Consider the following 12,846-nt stretch of genomic DNA (forward strand, 5'->3'; position numbering starts at 1 on the left):
ACAATAGAAATTTAAACCAAAATCCCATTGTTTAATAGGAGACATTCAATCAAATGTAATCCATATCAATGTTGTCTGTATTGACAGAAATGTATAAAAATGTACTAACCCCCCAAATCATCATAACACCATTTTTGCACATTCACTGCATGTTTTTCACTTAGTAACTGTTCAATAAGCCATGTGAAGCGCTGAACTTTATGACCTGATCAACTCAACCCTGTTCTGCCATGTTTCAAACAGTCTGTTTACTGTAAGAGAGATTTCATGAGGATCTGTTCTACGTGAATCCTCATGGAGTTCAGTTTATTCTCTCTTTTATTCCCGCAGCACTTTTATCTTGCGTAAAAACCTCCTTCTTATCAAACCAGAACATGCACCATCACTGACCCAGTCTAACACATGCCTACACACATTCTGTGAAATCAAAGACACTAAAACACACACATACTGTCTCAACATGATAACACGTACAATAATTATTTATACTTTTGGAAAATGTACATGTCCTGTTGTGTGACATGCTAAACACCAAATTAAACTATTTTAAACAGCATTATCGAAATAATTTTTATAATTATTATGCATGCAGCTTTTATGACCTCATATTGAAAGAAAAATGTATGTGAGTATTTGTATTTTAAAAAATTTGCAGTATTTAAAATGACTAATCAAACTTGGTCACTATAAGAAAAACAGGTAATTCAAATGGTGAAAAATGTACACAATTCCCATTAAACATTCATGTATAGTTTAACCTGAAATATACAGGTCTGTATTTATATAAAAAAAAAAACTCATGCATATATTATGCATGAACTACCCACATTTAAAAACATTGTTTGGAGTTATGCATTAACAGACATACAATCTGTCCTATTCAGGTGCTTTTGAAAAACTCTTGATTGAGTAACACACCTCATTTTGGTTTGGGTCAAGACACGAATTAAGAAAAGCTGTCATTCTTTAAGTCTATCAATAGTGTGTGGATCAGAGAGCGAGTTCTCACGGGAATCGTCATTATGTCACTACAGAAGAATGTAGGTTTCCTATTTCTAGAGTCGCACAGGGACATGATGCGTCTGATTATATAAATCGTGAACCAGAACTCATTCATTATCATCATCATCACCATCACCCCATTCAAATTATTATTTTCATCAAGCTTGTTAAGTAACTACTAAAGAAAATGCTTCAAACCAAGAACACATGGATAGAGGGCATGTTAAACATACTGTATAAATCTTCTCAAATAACCATATTTCATAGTTTGTATACATGGTGACAAGTGTGTGTCTGTGTTATGAGTGTGTAAGCTGCAACAAAATACAACCAACAGCTGTCATCTTAAAGGTGATGTGTGTTACTTTTGTACGTCAAAGCTTCTTGCCACTATGCTAGAATGTTGTGGGTGGTTGGCAGAGAGTTGCTATGCCGTTGGCCCAAGTCAAAAGAGCATCAGGAGTCAACATGTCAGTCCAAACTGAGCAATGATTTGAAAGCACTACAGAGTCTGTGTTTATACTCCTCAGGGATAGGTGAAGGTCATTCAACATACAATTTTATACCTTTAATGTATAGGCAACACTGATGGCCATTCTCCCAGTAACACTGTTTACTTTCGGGTTCTTTCGCCACAGTATATAGTTTTTATAAGGATAAAAAGGAGTTATTTTTAGAAGATGTGACTAAAATCAATGCACAAATATACTAATATTTAGACTTATATTTAAGAGGACAAATGAAATCCTCATTACAAAACATACTGTGGGACAGGGCATACAAGCTCATGTTTTACAAGGCCGTATAAAATGACTCGGGCTATATACAGACATATGAATTATTTCCTCCAGGTGCTTTTTTTCCCCAGGTTGTGCAGGTTTGGATTCCTTACTCAGACCTGATCTCCCAGATCTAAAACACGGAACTTATCCAAGTTATAAAAGCAGGCCTTCACCACCCGACCTCCAAAGTACCACCCTTTCAAATCCACCACAGCTGAAGGGACAAAAAAGCCAACATACACTTAGATACATATGATCAGATTCCAACCAATTAATAATAACAGTGCATGTCATTCATATCATAGGACAATATAAATTGTATATTTACACAAATACTGATCAATCATTCTTCAATCTTTACTTCAACCAATGTAATCTGAAACAGGTGTTGTAACAATACTGTCCAATCAGTTGACACCAGATTTAGAAAGTGTTTTCAGATGGGCCTAGAAAGCTCAGCGAGTATTGACTCTGACTACCACCTCTGGAGTCATGAGTTCGAATCCAGGGCGAGCTGAGTGATGAGGGAGGGTAGGAAGGGTAGAGTCACATGGGCTAACATCCTTGCAGTCGTGATTAGTGGTTCTCGCTCTCGGTGGGGCGTGTGGTAAATTGTGCATGGACTGTGGAGAATAGCATGAGCCTTCCGTGCTGTGAGTCTCTGCGGTGTCATGCACAATGAGGCACGTGATAAGATGCACGGATTGGCGTCTTAGCAGCGGATGCAACTGAGACTTGTCCTCCACCAACCAGATTGAGGCGAGTAACCATGCAACCATGAGGATATACTAAGTAGTGGGAATTGGGCATTCCAAATTGGGAAAAAAGAAAGAAAAAAGGAGTGTTTCCAGATTCCTAACTTATAATGGCACCAAACGTATTGCACACTTTCACCCAGCCGGATCCAAGGTGATTTTGAGTGGATCTACAGTATGAAGGCTGACTACTCAAGTTCACATAAGTTGCCTAGCACAGTAACTAGCATTGATATTCATACATTAAGTGGTGTCCAAATTCTTTTTGGAGCCATCTTTTCTGTAAATACTAATTGTCTTTCCAGATGGTGCAGTCCTCTGTACGAACTGTACTTGAAACATGATGATGCTAATCCATTTTCTCAACAGGCATGTACACTTTGGTTCGATTTCAGGAACCCTATTGATTTTGAAATCATTACTAATATGTAAATTTCACAAGAATATTCCCTCAAGCTACCTTGTGGTTGATGAGGATAAAAGGTTTTTGAAGGTTTAATAACCACAAGGGCTGAGCTAGGGGGTGGCCATGCCCACCATGGATGGAAGCCTGGCCACCCCAATCGTAATTGGCATTTTGGTCATTTTATGTCTTAGGCACAACATAGTAAGTCTTTCTACACCAACAACAACCCCACCCCCCACCCCCCTTGTGAAAAACTCCTGGCTCCGCCCCTGAATATCCAATTGATGTTGTCAGTCAATAACTGAGTCGGTGAATTAAACTGGTTTGGTCTGCTGGTTCCCTTGAGGAAGTGATGTAACAACTCAGGGATGACCCTCACACACTTACATGCTTTTCAAAGTGATATCTGGGGCACCTTAAATAAAAACCACCTGCAAACCTTAAACTACTCACCTTTTATAGCCGATTCGACCCACTCAAACTCCAAGAAAATGTGAACGGCCTCATTGTCAGATGTTTTGTTCTGAGAACAAAAGCCAAATACACGTTCATTCATCAAGTGATGTTCACTACAAGTGCTACAATTACATATGCAAGCATGAAAACTTTCACCCACATGCTAGACACGCCCCTCACCTCAAAGATCTCACACACTTGACCACTTTGCCATATTTCTCACAATCGTCTTTAGTCTCAGCTTCTTCGGCCAACTCTAATGTAGTTGTTGAACATGTTGAATTGAGAATTGAATCTCTGACCCACTACCCCATGTAATGGGACTGTTGACATGTACAGATGTGTGGGCTTTATTTTATTCCGAATGGCTATTAAGAACACCAATGTGTACATGTGAGTGATCACGGCACATCCAAACAGATGCAATCTGCCACATTCTGATTGGATCCTGATGCAGAAACACACACACAAATGAACAAACTCGCACACTGTGGACACATGACTGCGCAAATGAAGTTGAAAACATACATGATACTCAAAAGAACATGAAAAAGAAACCAAGAATATTTACTTGGGCGTATGAAGTATGGGCTTGCACGTGATATTTGTGTAAGTATGTGCTCACACTCTTTTCTGCTGAGTCGCCAATAATAATCTTGCCCCCACACTTGCTGGTTTTCTCCACTGAGAGTGCTGTGCTCAAGCCCTGCTTCTGTTTCCCCAGACATTGCCCTACCGGAATCCATATTTCTGCATGATTTTATGAGCCACCGTACCACTGTAACCCAGACACAAGCATTGCATCTGATTGCCGGGATAATGTTATATAAAACATTTCACTGGTAAACTCATGCATCAACTCTCATAAAGAGTGTCACTGTATCCTAGTGCAGTGCTGGTTAAACTTGATTAATATATTCAAAATTCTAGTTTAAATTCTAGATCTAAATTATTTGGTTATTATCATTTAAAGCTAAATCCCTTCATTAAATCAATTATTTAGTCAAATCTAAATCCTCTATTTAAATGTAAATTATTTGGAAATCTAAATTCTTTGTTTAAATCTACACTCTTTAGAATGTTCAATTGGTAACACTTACAATAGGTTCTATTAGCTAACATTGGTAAACATGTTATGTATCATGAACTAACAATGAACAATAATGTTTTACTGCATCTCTCAATATTGGTTAATATAAATGTATTTAAAAAAAACTCTAATTTATTGTTAATTCATGTCACTTCATAATGTATTTACTAATGTTAACAAAATACAATCTATGTTGACATTAACCAAAAGTAATAAATGTTAAAAAAGCATTGTACATTGTGAGTTTATGCTAAATAATGTAGTTAACTAGGTAATGTTTTTTCCCTTCCTTTTTCTCCCAATTTGGAATGCCCAATTCCCAATGTCCAAGTCTTCGTGGTGGCATAGTGGCTCGCCTCAATCCGGGTGGCGGAGGACGAATCTTAGTTGCCTCCACGTCTGAGACCGTCAATCCGCAAATTGTATCATGTGGCTAGTAGAGCGTGTTACCACGTAGACATAGCACGTGTCGAGGCTTCACGTTATTCTCCGCGGCATCCACGCGCAACTCAAGAGGAGGTTAACCCATGTGACTCCAACCAGGCCAATTTGGTTGCTTAGGAGATCTGACTGGAGTCACTCAGCACACCCTGGATTTGAACTCATGACTCCAGGTGTGGTAGTCAGCGTCAATACTCGCTGAGCTACCCAGGCCCCCTTAACAAGGTAATGTTAACAAACACAACTATTGTAAACTAAAAAGTAAAAAAAAAAAAAAAAATGCTTGTGTTGTAAATTCTGTTGAAATTAAGTCTTTGCCATTCTAAATTATTGCCACTGTAAATTATTAAATTTTAATTGTTTAAATAATTTGTAATTCTAAAGTATTTGAGGTCCCATGTTCAATATTTGAATCTAAATAATTTGTTTAAATTTGTTGGTAATCTGAATTCAATTATCTAAATAATTTGTAATTTTTTTTAAGTATTTGGAATATTTTTACATTATATTACATTTTTACTAATATTAGATATTTTTATCTAAATCTGTTGGAAATCTAAATTCTTCCAAATTTTAAATGTTTTGTTTAAATCTAAACATATTTGGGATTCAATATTTTCTGGCATTCAATTATTGTTATTTTGTATATTTTTTGTATCAAATTTTTGGCAATTTAATTTGTTTAAATAATTTTTTGGAATTCTAAATTCTTTGATATTGTAAGGAAATGTAAACACTTTATTCCAAATTAATTTTAATTCTAAAGTTTTTGTTATTTGAAACTCTTTGCTTAAATCTATTTCTTTGCAACTTTACATTTTCTGGCATTCAAAAACATCTGTTTAAATTAAACTCTTTGGAAATTTAAATAGTTTAAATCTAAATTATTTGGAATTCTAAAGTCTTTGTTTAAATATACATCATTTTTTCAGGTTTCCCCACTCTTGTCAACCAAAGAATTTCCATGACTTTTCCATGACTTGAAAGCTCATTTCCATGCCAAACATTTAGCCTTTCATGGCACTGAAATCACAATCTCACATTTGTAAAAAAAAACAACAACAAAAAACACACTATTGTTTGATAAAAGTTCAACTGAAAACATTTAATTTTAAATTTAATCCATACGAAAACATTGCATGAATCCTAAAATGGGTGGGGATTAGTGGCACATCGTTGTCTCTAAGGGTGCTTTCACACTTGGTTCAATTGCTTGGGCCGAACACGAGTTTGTTTCCTCCCCTTGCAGGTCTCTGTTCACATCATATTATACATTATGGGTCTGAACTGCAGTCCGATTGCATCATCACCACGAGTACAAGTGACAGCTGTTTACCACGGTAACTAGGCAACAACTTAAGAATACATCAGCTTCGCTCAGTTATTAAAGTATCTCTTTGGTTTTACCTTCAAAACTTTACATGCTCAATCGACACTTGTGTTTGTCTCCCGTGGATACATTGAATGTGCAATGATGAAATGATTAGCGTTTGTTTGCCGTGAGCCTGCGGATGCGTTGCAAGAGATGTGAAGAATGTGAGCTGCTTTCTGAAGGTGATTTATTTGGACACAAGCAGGAGTGAGAAATGCATTAAACTAGAATAATTGTGAGCAGGAGCCTGAAAAGATGAAAATGATATGTCATCACCAGCCGTTCACTTCCGTGATTTGGTACGATTGCATTCGTAACAGCAGAGAACTGTACTGGAGTTCACATGAACTGTACCCCAGACCAAATTTTCAAGAGGACTCGGCTGTGCACCAAGTTTGTAAAACAGCGTTCACATTATCCAAACGAATCGAACTTTGATGTCATTCGAACCCGGGTGCGCACCAAAAGTGCCCTGATGTTTCCATTTTCTCCATAACCGTGGGGACCCTGTTTATTTAAATGTAAATGTATTGGCTAAAATTCTTTAGCTTAACCTAAATTCTGAGGTACAATCAAAATTCTTGAAAAAAGTATTTGGAAATCAAAAATCTTAGGTTAAAGATGCATTTTATGCAAAAGTGTTTTAAACTGACATATCTCCCAAACAGTAGCCAACAATAATATTATGTCTATAAAAGATAATGACTTTGTTCTGGAGTGTAGGGGTGAAGTTTGGAAGGGCAATCTCACCCCATGTTGGCCAGGAATGAATTAGTGTGTCCCGGAGGAGATTGTGGTCTGTCAGAGTCCTCAAACATAAGAGAAGAGATTGCTGCTTTCGACCTCTGCTGACTATCTTCATCATAAGAGTATGATGCTGCCATGGCAAACACACACAATGTTATATTCCTTCGTATTTAATTAACCCACAAATTCCACAACCTGATTGGACAACACAGTGGAGTAATACTGCAACCTAGTGGACACAAATTGCTAACACATTCTGGCTACCACCACTTGAACACACCACTATCAAGACTCACTTTCAGTAAGAAAGACCCAACCAACACATCTTCACAAAATGATTTCTGACTTAAGAGCACTGGAAGTGTCTTAATAGCACACAGTATTTTACTCACAGTCTCGCTCCACTAGTGATGTCGGAGTGGCAATGGCAGCTCCACCCATATCTGAGTGCACATAAACAAGGTAATAAATACACTGAAGATAATGGCAATGTAATTATAGATTTATTTCCAGTGAAGGAAGACTGTATATTTTTACATGCATATAAAGTGTGCACGCACACACACACACACACACAGCAAAACAAAAAATACTGATCTGTGAAGATTAGTAGTGAAAAATGTGTATGGCTTTCTTTCTTCTACAGAACACAAATTAAGATTTTTAGAAGAATATTTCAGCTCTGTAGGTCCATACAATGCAAGTGAATGGTGATCAGACCTTTTAAGTTCCAAAAAGCACATCAAGGCAGCATAAAATTAACCTAAATGACTCATGGTTTAATCTTCTGAATCGATCCAGTCATTTCAGTGAGAACAGAGCAAAATGTAACTCCTTTTTCACTATAAGGGTGTGTTCACACTTGGCAGGTTTGGTTTGATTAAAACGAACTCTGTTGTGATTGCTCTGTTAGTGCGGTTCATTTGAACAAGTGTGAACGCTGTCACACGAACCTTGGTATGCACCAAACAAGCGGACCGAGGCCGCCTGAATAGTGGGTCTCAGTCCGCTTCCAATCGAACTCTGGTGCGGTTCGATTGATATATGAATGCAACATGGACAAAAGACGTCTAAACTGACCAAAACAGGAAGTTATTTGCCTAATACTGACCTCAACCATACCTGCTTCTTCTCATCATAGGAGCGATGTTGCCCATTACAGTTCGGTACAGGCATCGGAACCGCCGTCCTTGCAGCATATCTTCATTTGTGTGTACCACGGAGGAATTCCTAGTGCTGTTTTGACTCCTTTACACATCTTATTAGCTTCATTTGCAGTGCAAATCAGTGTTTTTGTTATATCAAACACAAATAAATGTAATTCATGGTAGTCTGAACAGCAAAGAAAAAACATTATCTTGTCTTGATTTTGGAATTCATTTAGGTTTTTTAGGTCTGTTTAGTGTCTATGGTTGTGTTTCATTTCTATGGCAACGCATGTACGTAATTATCCCATACTGGACGTGGACAACAATGTCTGAATAAATTGATCAGATTTGAACACTTGCAAAATTACAGTCCTAAAGATTAGATTTAATCTAGTTAGGTTAAGTTTGATGGATGGATGGATAGATCTGCACTATTCAATGCCATTTCTGTTTGTATGTTTACAAAATGCAACAAAGTGTAGGCTACTATGAGTAACCGGATAACGCGCGTTTTCACACTTGTCAAAACGGAGTGTGGAATGTTGGCCTCTTCATGCACTCAGTGCTCGTGGCTTGCGTACATAGCGGAAGGGGCGGAGTTACCGGCAGCGAGACTGGTTTGGCAAAACAATTGTAAAGACTACGGGAACTAGCGAAACTGCTGTAAAGACAGCACCTTACAAAACTGAGTTAAACGCTTTACCATCATACCGTGCTGTGCGAATATGTATATTATTGAGATATACGTGCTGAACTGAGTGTGGTTAGCGCGCTAAAGCTAACGGCAACGCAACGCTTTGTTTTGAAACGTCACTTCCGTCTAATATCAAACGCGTCCGTGTAATAAAAAAACGTTAAGTGTTCCATTTGGGACGATACTACACTGTTCATACTGAAATGGTTGAGTGCGTAGTATATTTTGTAAGTGCATAGTGTGTCATTAGGGACGCAGCCAGAGCAACCCAAGTCAGAACAGCACAAAGGTCTGTACCAAATTTGGTGGAGGTAGCTTGAAATCTCTAGGACGAGTTAGAGTAAGAAATGTAGCTCTTGGTTTAAGGATTAAAAAAAAAAATAAAAAAAATCGAACCCCACAAAAACAAACCTGACCCACACCGAAGTCACATTGCAAAAAAAAAGACACACTTATTCTATATTTCCAAATAGTAAAAAGTGGCCCAGATCGGAATGAACGTTTTCCGGTGCACACTGTCATCAAAAAACAGATCTTAAGACGTTATCACTGGCTCATACCTCTCTCTCTTTTCGATCTCTTTCTCGTTCTTCCTCTGTGTCTCTTCACCACTTTCTCATTGCCGTTGGGAAACATGTGGTCATACTCGTCAGACAATCAGCATGTCTTCAGACGAAAAGACACAAGTCACCTAAAATACAAGCACACACTGCAAAAGTAGCACATTTATTAAATATAATGACAGCCGTTTTTAGCAGCCAGCAGTTAACCACATTATTGTGGGATCCTCATTCATTTTAGTGCAACATTTAACTGCATTGCTGGATGGAAGAGACAGATGGCGATGCAGAGAGAACAGCACATCGCAAATATGATGCTGAGTGACACAATGGCCTGCACCATTTGTCATAAATATGCTTCTATATTATTCCATTGACATAGGGACCCTAGATGGCATTGTTTACCTTCATTCCTGCGGCAATGTGTGGAGGTGTATCAGTGATCTGTCTGTCATCTACAGAACTTCCTCTCTTCAGATCAACATCTGGAGCTAGAACAGTAGACTGCCGCATCCTTTGAGTCTGCAAAAGGATTTTTCAGTTCAAGCTGATGTCAAGTTCATTTCTCTTCCACACTTCAGGGTTTCCACTAATTTTATCTAATAAATGCCCATGAATTTGAAAGCAGCCTAATTTGTAATTACCAAAAAAAAAAAAGGATTTTTAAATCAATTTATAGTAACTGCATATAAAGTATTTTAGAGCTGAGCTTGACTTCAAATATTAAAATTTTTAACAGACATTTCCATTAATTTTAAAGGGATAGTTCACACCTAAATACAAATGCTCATCATTTACTCACCCTCATCCCATCCCAGATGTGTATGACTTTCTTTTTTCTGCAGAACACGAATGAAGATTTTTAGAATAATATCTTACAACATAAAAGTAACTCATATGACACCATTGGTGAAATCCATGTCTTCTGAAGTGATCCAAATGGTTTTGGGTGAGAACAGACCAAAATTTTCACTCGAAATCTAGACAGTGGTCTGCTTAGCCAGCATGATTTCAAGATTGATTACACTTCTTAACACCATCTAACGCTCAAGCACTAGGAAGAGCATTCAAGCTTGAAGTCAAGACCATGCATTGATACTGCAATGGCAAGAGGAAAAGGAGTTACATTTTAGTCTGTTCTCACCTAAAACTGTCTGGATCTCTTCTGAAGACATGGATTAAAATCAACTGGAGTCATAGGTATTACTTTTATGCTGCCTTGATGTGCTTTTTTTGGCGCTTCAAAGGTTTGATCACCATTCACTTGCATTGTATGGACCTCCAGAGCTGATATATTATTCTAAAAACCTTAATTTGTGTTCAGCAGAAGAAAGAAAGTCATACACATCTGGGATGGCATGAAGGTGAGTAAATGTTTTCTGTAAGGCTTTTCTGGCCATAACTTAATAATATTACCTTATATCAGGCATAACATGCCCACTGACACCCACCTTTGCTTGTGTCAAAGAAGCTTTCTTCACTTTCAGCTGAGACTGAAGGGGTTCGAAGTATTTCGACCATCCTTCTGTTTTAGTGTCACCCAGATCATCATATAGTGACGTATTCTGTCCTTTTTCATTTTTGGGTTTAGAAAGTAAATAAGAATGGATGGAAAATACATGGACGTCCCATGGCTATTTTTCCAATTTCCGATTTATAATTTGAGCATTAAATGGGAATGACAAAAAACAAGAAATTATTAGTTTTTTTTATATTTTTTTTTAATAGGTCAATGTTAGCACCTGTAGATGCTGGAGCTACACCATCCGATGGCAAAAGCGTTTTGAAAAGAAAATAAGTGGTATCAATCCGTGTATTAATGTTTTTGAAAAACAAAAAACAACTTGCTATTTCATTATTCGTGTAGCTCCAGCATCTACAGGTGCTAACATTGACCTGTTAATCAGCCAATTCCTGACCCCCTGTATACAGCTCCCTGTACCTGGGAGAATGTGAAATCCTGACTCTGGATCAGTGGCTTCGAGCAACGTTCTACATCGATTTGTGTATGCAGAAAAAATGTCTTAGTTTCTAAAAAGATTCTACGTGTTTGTTTTATAATCTACAAGTAGTTTGATTCATGAAACAAACCATTTTTATTACATTTTGGTTGCATTTAAAACAATTCCATTCAAGTTGTATCAATGAGAAATGTGATCAACCAGTGACGTCTGTACACACCGTGGATCAACTCAAAACAAGCGTGCACTGAGACGACTTAAGTGAAAAATATTATTTTATTATCAGACACATTCCATGAACATGTTAGACTGCCATTCCCCACTGGATTTTATCCTGACTTTTGAACAATATCTTAAATTGACTCTGGCATTGTCGATGGGCACAGCACATGATGACAGATATGATGCAGGTTCAAGAGTTGGACTTTGCTGCTTTAGGTAAGACAGCGGTTATTATTCATTATTCATATTGGTTGCCATGTTGATGGAAAAACAAATCATTCATATTCCTGTTATTGAGTCTTTAATATGACGTGATATGACTTTCTAAATATGTGTTTGTTTTCTATGTTTTTTTGACATGAGTGTTGTTCAGTAGCTAGCATGACCTGTAATGTCTCTTGTATGCAATGCATGGCTTATTTGTATTGAATGCATAGCACAGCAGAAGAGAGAGTGGCTGTGAGGAAAAAGTAACGCAAAAATAACGTAACGCTTTGGTTTTTAACCTTTTTAATGAATTAAGTTAACTGTTTAAGAAATAATGCAATATTCTAATGAGTTACTTTTAAAAGTATCTTTACCCAACACCATTCACCATCACTGTTTCCTGTGATAAAATTATATCGTGCAGTGTGACAAATAGTTGGCGTTAAAAAAGTCCCCAATAAGCGGATGAGATAATGGCTAAATTTAAAATAAAACAGTTCACTGGAAACTACCTTTCCACATTACACAATATCTTGTGCTTGGATATCTTTCTTGACATTTAATGACGTAAATACAGTTTAAATTTATATTCAAACAGTCTCTATGATATTTAATACATGCAACTTCAGTTTATTATGGTTATATGTTTTGAGAGGCAGAAATATTGGGTTTAACTATTGAAAAGCTTGCAGTTTTGTTGTATACTTGAACTCTTGCTTTAAAAGCATATACATTTGAAAGCAATCCAGCATGAGAAATCAGAATTTACATTTAGAAAATATAATACATTATAATGGTATTGTAAAAGCTTTGCAAATGTACTTTCTAAATTAAGGCTAGGTATTGATAGATTTCAAACATTGTATTATCAAATGAGTCAATAAATGTAATTTAAAAATAAAAATGTTCATTTCCTCCTGTTCAGCTGCTACACACCAAATGCTGTTCAATGTTCAGAGACAGGGAAACCATAACGTTGTTTGCGCTAGAGTGGCCCAACCAT

At 37.1% G+C, this 12,846-nt stretch overlaps 1 pseudogene; it reads right to left on the reverse strand.

The window, feature by feature from the left end:
• Positions 1-828: 828 nt before the first annotated feature.
• The window catches only part of LOC127638875 (splicing factor 45-like), a 30,834-nt pseudogene continuing 18,816 nt past the window's right edge, over positions 829-12,846 (reverse strand).

This window comes from Xyrauchen texanus, chromosome 47, assembly GCF_025860055.1.
Source record: "Xyrauchen texanus isolate HMW12.3.18 chromosome 47, RBS_HiC_50CHRs, whole genome shotgun sequence".
NCBI lineage: Eukaryota > Metazoa > Chordata > Actinopteri > Cypriniformes > Catostomidae > Xyrauchen > Xyrauchen texanus.